A 9,443-nucleotide genomic window follows, 5' to 3' on the forward strand; every position below is an offset into this window, starting at 1 on the left:
TAAACTCCCACACTGTTAAATCCACACATTGCTGTGTTAATGCACTTCTAGTGTGACCTGAAAGGGCTTTTTCTGGGCAGTGTTTTTATCAGTGACATTTCTAATGCAGCAATCCTGAAACTCCACAGATAAAAATAAGACGGGGGGGTGTGTGTGGGGGTGGGGTGTGTGGGGGGGTGTTTTAGTGTTGGTTTGGGTTTTTTTGTTTGTTTGGTTGGTTTTTTTGGGTTTTGTTTGTTTTGGTTTTGTTTGTTTCTTTCTTTCTTTGCTTGTGAACCATGATTTTGAGACAAGATTTTGGGTTCTGGACCTTTATTTCTTTCCTAAATTTCATAGCAAAGATAATGGCTGCCAAAGCTATGCTTGGTCTAGTTCTGAATTAATTCATTTAGGTGCCTGTAGCCATTACTAGCAGTAGCATTTTATATCATTTGCTGTGTTGCTGCAGACAGTTTAGGCTGTCTGGGCTGACCTTTTTGTCTGTGTATTTTGATTAAAAATACCAAATCTAGATTAAAGTTAATTTATATCTGTAATTTGATAGCTCTGCAACTGTTTGCAATAAAAATATTAATCCATTGCTACTTAGATTTCAGGATTTTCTATACTCTGTGTATCTGAAAGTTAAAAATTTTATTACTTTTAGCTTATTATAAGGATTGCATAAAACCTTCTGTTTCCTTGATGTGAGAAAAAGCATTCATTTTTCTTTATATTGATTGTGATTCTGAAGAGGATTTGAGAGAAAAGTTGTAGAAAATTAATAGAAAGCCTTTCCTAAAGATGGAAAACTCATTTCAATACTAATATTTAATTGCTTTTTCACCCATTAATTTTAGTCTGTTTCCTATACTCATCTGCCCTATGTCTGTTACACTTTAATTACTTTATCTTCAGGAACTACCCTGATGGTTCAAGGAATGTTCACACTGGAATAGGTCAGTAATACTTAAGGTCAGAGTTAACATTTAAAGTAGTGTTAAAGTAAAGTAAACATTTAAAGGAGTGGAAGCAGTCAAGAGTTCCACATTCATTAATTCATCCTGTTTATTGATAGTGATAAGTGAAGGATAAGGACGGATCTCAGAGAAAAGGACAAGATAACAAGAGAGATGTCAAGGACAAACTTAAGCACCGAGTCACAGAAATTTGAATTCAACACAAAGCTTCCAATTTCTCTAACTTGTGTATTAGACAATCTGGAGAAAGTTTCTGTCATCTTTTGAATTTGCAGAGTTCTCAGGGTTCTGCAGAGTTTGGATAATGACAAATAGTTAGCATTCACAGTTTCTTGCAGATCACTATGCATCATCAAACTTTTAGTATTAGACATTATAAAGTTTCATTTTTAATGCTTTATAAAATTGTTATGCAGCTGTGTTGTCATGCACTTGCAGAGCATAGTTTTGTTAAAAAAATTATTAGAGTATTTATTCAACATACAGTTGAAGCAGCATTTGGAATAGATATTCAGCTCCCTAGTGAGATCAAAATTGTTCTTGAATTGCATTGCTTGTTTATTTGGGTTGGTCAGTTCTTTCCATTTTCCATCTTGGCGCCAACTGTAACGGAGTGTTGTTAACACGTCTGGAACTGTTAACCAGTTCTGGGCACAGCATGGCAATTTTGGTTACAAAGTAGTGGTGAAGTAACCTTACTTGAATTATGACATAAACAGTATATTAAATTCATTATCTGTGTTCAATTCAGAGACTCAACAGGGAAGAAGTTAACCAGTTAGCCAATAAATTAAGCATTGTGTGGCATTCTTATTTTCAATTTAAGGGAAGGATGATTGAAATTTACTTGCAGATTAAATAAAAAGTAATCTACTATTACCAAGTAGAGCTTGATAAGAAAGTATGTCAGGTTGGCTTAGTTACAGGGAGCTCCTTTTCTTGTGACATCTAATTCTTTTTTTATGTAATACATTTTTCTGTATTATTTTACTTGATTATTTTATTTGCATACAGAACAATGTTTATGAAATCACATACCCGTGGCAAAACTGCAAAGGGGGAGTGACTGTACATGACAGTTCTCGTGCAGTGTTTCATTAGTGCAAACTGTGTTTTCCCAAAGCCTAGAAAATACATCCTTAGAACAGCTAAATATGTAATCAGCTACAGAAGATGTATTTTTCTGAAAGGAGGCAGACCCCAGAGATCTGTACATCAGGAAAATTGTAAGGGTTTTCAGTTTGGCTCAGCAGCATAAACCCCCGCAGGGATACTTTTCTCTTGTATATATCAACTTCTTCAGGAATAGAGCATACTACATCCCCTTCAGCGGTGAATATTGATCCTGTGTTTCCTCTGACATAGGATTGCTATATTTGTGAGAGATAATGTGCTCACGCTATAATATGTCGACATCGATTTCAGTGTAGACCAGACTTGTTTCAATAAAACTGATCTGCATAATTGCAGTAGGCATGTAAGGGATATGTAACATTCAGATATTCCAGCCAACTGTATATTTCAGGAACCTGCCCAAACAGTGAAGAGGACACATGCAGTAAGTGCATTGACGTAGATCATTCTATTGATATCTGTGCAAGAACTTGAATAAGTAAGAGTAACATCTTGAAGTGAGGCCAGGATGAGGACAAAAATCTGGATTTTCAGAATATCAGTATCTTATAGTGAGGATGGTTCCTTGCAAGCAGACAATCTTCCTTTTCTCCTGTCCTGGCCACCTATCTCTCTTGGTGGAGCGGTGTGAAAGTAGAACCCTGTTACTTCTAACTTGTTTTACTAAGGTGATCTTACGGGAGGGAAAATGTGCCATAGCTTCTTTTCCCACCTGAGCATATGAGATGATAATTTTGCAATTATTCATACAAGCCCCACAGAATCTTTCTCTTCTTCTGTTCCGCTTAGTTGTAATGGTCTTAGTCACCTTGCCATAGTTACCATGCTGATGGGGATCCACCATAGATCCTGACTGCGATCCCATGCGTACTGACGTCACTGGCAACTTTATAATTTATTTCAGTAGGTTCATCATTTTATCACAGGTTACTACTTGAAACTCAAAATTACTTTAGTGGCTGGTTTTAACTTTGTTCGAGATAATACTTCAGCTGGCAAATAAAATAACATTCTTCTTTATTTTTTTATTATTTCAGTCAGCATAGGTGCATTCAATTCTTGTGTGAACAAATTATAATCTCAGGCAAATAAATCTAGACTGGCTAAATCTTGATGTCATTTTCATACTTTCCATGCAGATTATAAAAAATAAACCAAAATTGATAAAATGTGTAAAAGTCCTTCACTGGAAACATAAATTACAAAACACAGAACTGGGATACAGTTCATATACAAGACCACTTCCAGTCTGAAAATTTGGAAATCTTAGAAGGGAATTTGATCTTTCTGTCCCTGTTTTTTCATACTAAAGTTGTAGCCAATATTTTTCTTTGTAGGTTAACCTCATGTCTTTATCCCAGTGGTATTTCAAACATAAGCTTGAACAAATTTGTATGTCCAGGCCAAATTTTTATATTTGTCATCAAGTGAATTTACCTAATTTTAAAATTTCTACCGTATTAGTTTATTTTCTAGAATACTGAATATTCCAGGAAATTTTGATGGTTGTGAATGTATTCTTTCTTTTATATTTCTCAACAAGCACTTTTATGTTAAAGCATTTAAGTATTTGATTACCCAATGGACTATTCACGTCTTTGGTTATCACAGTATACAGTTAGTGGTATAGAAGTCCTCATAGTTAAATACAGTTTTTCATTCTGCTTTCTCTCTAAATGGCTCACACTTTTTAAGTAAATGGAAAAGAAGATCAGGGTTTTGGTTTATATATAAATGCACTTTATATGGAAGAACAACTGGTGTTTTAAGTTCTGTGCAAGCGACATCTCATATATACAAATGATCCTAAAAAGGAAATAATTCAACATTTTATCCTTTGATTTTAGAGAAGTCCTTGGCATTGGAGTTGTTGCAACACATTTGTGATACAGAAAACACAGAGGATCCTGGATATTACAAAAAATATTAGCCAAAGCCTTTTTGCAGTGCAAGGAGGCAATGTTAATGCTCAGAAAGGCATCTCCCTTTCTTTATAATTACCTCTGAAGCTGAGATGTCTCTTGATGCTACTACTTTGGAGAAATATTGCAGAGAAATCAAGGAATCTTGCATTGGAGACTTATGTCTTCCTAAACCCCAGAATTTAGACCTACTTTATATATTGTAGCCTAAAGATTTATGGCCCTTACAGTATTTTATTCCAACTCATGGAACTGTGGATATTCTCATTATTCATGTAAACATCTACTCTTTTAATTATTACTTTAAGTCTGGTTGAATTAGCAAAAGTGATATAGGTTCTGGTTTTATTTTTTTTGGTTTGGAGCTTTGTTTTTTTCTGTAAAAAAATCAATATATTTTCCACTACTAGTAGTACTGAACTGTAGTATTAATTTGTCCCAAGAGGACTATGTGAATTTTCTGTTTAAAACTTGACCCTGAAATGTTTTCTGGTAGTAAGATTCAATTGTGCTTCTGTATTGGAATATGCTGTGTATCTGGAGATGATTGCTTTGTTAATACTGTGTGGATATTTGAAAGAAAGCTAATCTGGATGTATACTTTATTCAGAAGCAATACCAAAGATGCCACTGTACAACAGTTTTGCAGAGGAAAAGACAAAACCTTTAGACACAGAGTTTTCAATAAACATGAGGTGTGGCTACAGGACAGCAGAGCGGTGTCTAGCAATGATGGGTTTCTAATCTTCCACTATTTTTAAAATATATAGCAGAATGCATGTTCTCTTGGATAGCTTAGAAATGCTTCTCATTAATCTTTTTGGATGCTTGATCCAATAACTTGTGGATTTAGTCTTTTTACTCCCAAGGACTAAGACAGCATAAGACTAAAGAAAAGGCCTTATTCTGAGATGCACCAAGTACTTCCAAATCATTGATTTCAGAGCAGTTTGCAGCTGCTCAGTTACTCTGAGAAATTGGGCAGAATGCTGCTGAAGAATGAAATAAATTCTTTTTTTCTTATCAGTTGTAACACTTATGTTGAGCTTCATTGAAATAATCTACTGTAACTAATGATACTGGAAAACTGTGATTCAACAGTTCATTTCAGAAGCCATGGTGTCTGTACAGGGAAAAAGCTGATTCTAGATGAAACACTAGAGGTCATTTCATCTTCCTTTAGAGAAACTGGAGATGACCTACATTTTTTTATTTAGTTCTTCATTTCCCACAGCTTGGATAAGCTTTGTTTCCTTTAGAACTACATTTTAAACATGCCTGGTTTTGGTTGGTTGGTTTGTTTTGGTTTTTTTTTCCTATGGAACTTGAGAATTGTTTCTGTTCTGTAAACTTTTTATATGTCTTGTTTTATTCTGGGTTTGGAGATAATTGCCTTTATTTGGTCTTTGAAAGGGTGAGGAGTGCAGGTTAGTAATACTTCACTGAGCCAAGCTTTGTGCAAGTGATTGTCTGGAAGAAATTTTGCAAGGTGATGTTAGCATGCAGTCCAAGTGTGTTTCTTCTAATGAAAATGCATGCTTTGTCTCAAGGACATTCATACAAATGCAGCAGCATTTGAATTTGTAGCATGTTTTCTCACAAGCTGAAACCCATGAGGCTTCATGGAATCAAATGATATGGTAACAAGATTGTGGTAAATATGTAAATGATGAAAGAGAAACAGCAAAAAATCAAGTAATTCCACAAGCAGTGGAACTTACAAATCCTGTTTCCAAGAATTTGTGTGTTGTGGTTTGATTCTCAGATGGCTTACAAGTTGCAAGCTCATATCAAAGCTTTTTCTCCATCTCTAATATTCATGTATCTATCATGTGAATTTGTGGAGTACATATAAACTCCATTTCAGCAATTTGCTACATAGAGCACAAGTAGGATCTTGTTCTTTACCTATCCTGCAATTTTTGTGAAATTCTCTATAACTTTATAATGATGATAACTCTGTTCTGTATAATTTATTGAAATTGGGTAGGGGGGTTACAGTTGTTTTTGAAATATGAAGGGACAGACAGGTAAACACCTGAAACTGACTGTATTAAAAGCAAAAATAAATATACTCAGACACAAGGGTTGTGTAGGCCTTGTTTCACAGAACCAAGCTAACAATTCTATCAAGTGAAATTTATGAGGAATGACTGCATAAGTACTTCTTCCTATAGCACAGGAGCTGGCTAGGTCAGGTCTGAAGCATAGAGTTTCATATGTAAATAAATAAATACAAATACAAATATAAGTGAAAAGTATGTATCTTTGAAGCACATAAGTATAAAATATACCAAAAAGGAAATGTTTTGTAAGGTAGTTTGAAGTAAAATGCATAATTAAAACAAGGTGAATGACTGGATTTTAAAATAAATGAAAACTCTGCAAAGTGTTTAAAGTAGAGATGAGACTGGATGGAAAAGGAAAAAGTCAACGAAATTTTACGCTGACTGGCCTGGAAAGAATTCGTAATTATGAAGTTCACAAAAAAGATGATTGTGATAGTTAAATGGATTTTGATTATGATGAACAGATGTTACAGAAAGTCTTAAGAAATTAGTCTGAATCTTGTGGAATAGGGATCCTGTCAGCTGCAGACAAAAGCTAGGCTTGCTTCAGCTGAGAGGAATGCAAACAGCAGACATACAAGCATATATAAGAGGAAGATGGAAGGGTATTTGTTTTGGAAAGTTGTTCTCATACAAAACAGAAAGCAGCTTCTGTGCAACAGCAGGGGAAAATCCCAGCTAAACCTGCACTAGTTTTGATGCACAAATTGATTAATGCCAGAGAACTTGGCAGGAAAAGATACTGTTAAAATTAAAAATGGTTGAATTTCAGAATTGAGGAAGACTTTTGTTGGTTCATTTGGAAAGGCAGCTTTTTCAGAATTGAGGGTAGATACAATACTGGGAGGAATATTTACCATTATCAGTGGGAAGAATAGGACTATAGTAAGTTTTACAGAAACAGTTTTCCCCTCACCATAGCTGTCATATCGTTACAGCCTTTGTCTTTATGATTGGTTTCTGAGTTGGAGCAGCAGCCACAGTGAAAATACAAAAAAGCATGGGCAAAATAGAGCCTGAGACCTCCCAAGACCTCACCTGTCACTGTTGTTTAGGCCCTGTCTGTTTCCACTGGCTGGAGGAGGTGGAACAAAGATCACCAATGAGTTTTTGTAGGCTTTGACTCCTAAGTAAGCTTCCAAAAAAACATTCTAAAGCATTCTAAAAAAAACACCTTTCACATATGTTAGATACTTTATCCTTTTTTTTTTTCTTTAGTTAAAAAGTTTTATATTTTATAATGTTGTCTCTAAGGTCAGTCAGCTCTTCGAGGAGGAGGAGGATGCTTTTTCCATCTGGGCTGAACTGGCTTAAAGTATGCTTTGTATGTGCATGTGCATACATCTTTGACACATAACAAAACCAGCTACTGGATTGAAAGCAATAGATGTTTGAAGTGCTGATGCTGGAAAGAAAATTTTAGTTTCTCATGGCTTGTGGTTGGCACCAGTGCTGATAAAGTCTAAAATTGGTCTGTTTCAGGATCTGAAACTTTTGCAGGTAGAGGCTTCTTCTTGTAGAAGTTGAAAGTCCTAAATTTTCTGGCTAAGATCGTCCCTAATGCTCACTGTCTTATGTAGACAGGCAGAAAACATATCTCTGAACAATCAGGTTATTGATTTGGTAGTATAGTGTGAATTTTTTGTTCATCTGTCAGATAAACAGAAGAGGGGAATGCACATAAAACTTTTTTCCTGCCTTGAAATAAAGAAGGGGCACTTTACAACTTAAATTCATTCCTCATATCTGTTTTCTCTTTACCTTTATCATCTGCCCAATTGATTCTGTCAAAGGAGCAGTGAAGGTGTCAGGATGTCAACAGACTCAGTAATTCAACCTTCTCAAAGGAAATCGTTGTTAGTCATTTACTATGATTTTTGATACAGTTTGAGGATGAAATGTTTTGAACAAAATTCACCCAAGTCTTATTCAATACCATGTTCTTAGGCACTACTACAGAGTACTGTCAGAAAACTGTATTTAGGTTGATAACACATGAACATAAATTTGTATGTATTTATACACGCATCTACGTCACAGAGACAAAAGCACACAAAAATACATTAACCAATTTAAAGAACTCTTTTTTTTTTAATATACTTTAGAAGATCTGTGTGAATGTAAACATTTGGGAAACTTGTGCAGCAGAAGTCACTGTAGGCACTAGCATTTTGACCTCATAAATAAAAATATGCAGGATTGTATCTTTCACTTGAAATGCACTGGATGTTTAAAAATTTGTGGAATTCTAATTACTGCTTCTCAGCCTGGCACAACAGATGCTACAAATTTCCAAGCAGATTTGTGCGTGAGGCTTCTTATATACGACACCACACTGTTTAATTTCACTACTCAATGAGAGGCTACCTATTAAAAATTTTTATAGCCAAACAAGGAATCTCTTGCCATGTAGCCATAATGGATGGACATAATATGTAAATCACCCGTTTACGTGTATGCAAGCAATATTTTCTATATATTATTCATAGCATTTTTATGGTTAACAATGCTAATAAACTATCAAACCCCATTAAAATCTTTGAAGGTTGTGAGAATAAGGCAAAGACCTTTGTAAGCATAAGGCACAAAATGTCCACATCCATCTGTTATGGACTTCCACAGTTCTGCACTCACTATGACTGCAACCTCATGTTCACAATGTGTAAGTAGTGTTGTGCAGAGTTGTTATGATGCTAAGCATATTGTCAGAACTCTTTGGACAGCTTTAATGTTTCACTGTGTTCCACTGACACTCATTTCAACTGAGATTTAATGCAACTATAGCCTAAATAGATTAATAAGTACATACAGTTTAAGAATTAACATGGTAAGTTAATTAAAAACACCTTTTAAGGTGCCCCTTATGGGCATCTTTCATTCTTTTTGCTGGTATAGATTATGTTTATTTTGTATAGAGCATTAGAATAAATAACACCGTATAGTACTGTATTATTAATACCTCTTTTTTTTGGTATTAATCTGTGCTTAAGTGCCAAATGTGATGCTACTTTAAATGGTCTCTTCCTATTTTTCAGTACTGAAGTGCTACAAATGCGAACTGCCCAGCTAATGTCCTGACCCACTGTAACATAAGTAAATAAAATACTGGTTTGGACCAAAACATTTTCCAACATAAACCTGAAAAACGACAACAACAACAACAACATGCAAAACATACTGGTGCATGGCATATATCCAGCGCACAAATAAAAATTAAAAGACAAATGGGCAGAGAGAAATATAGCCACAGACAGATTCCATTATGATATCTTCTGAAAAATTCCAGACTGATTAATTCTAGGTGACAATCAGGTGAAAAGATTGTATTGTTATCAGTCACAGGCACTGGACAGATCCTG

The sequence above is a fragment of the Psittacula echo genome (assembly GCF_963264785.1).
Source record: "Psittacula echo genome assembly, chromosome: 1".
NCBI lineage: Eukaryota > Metazoa > Chordata > Aves > Psittaciformes > Psittacidae > Psittacula > Psittacula echo.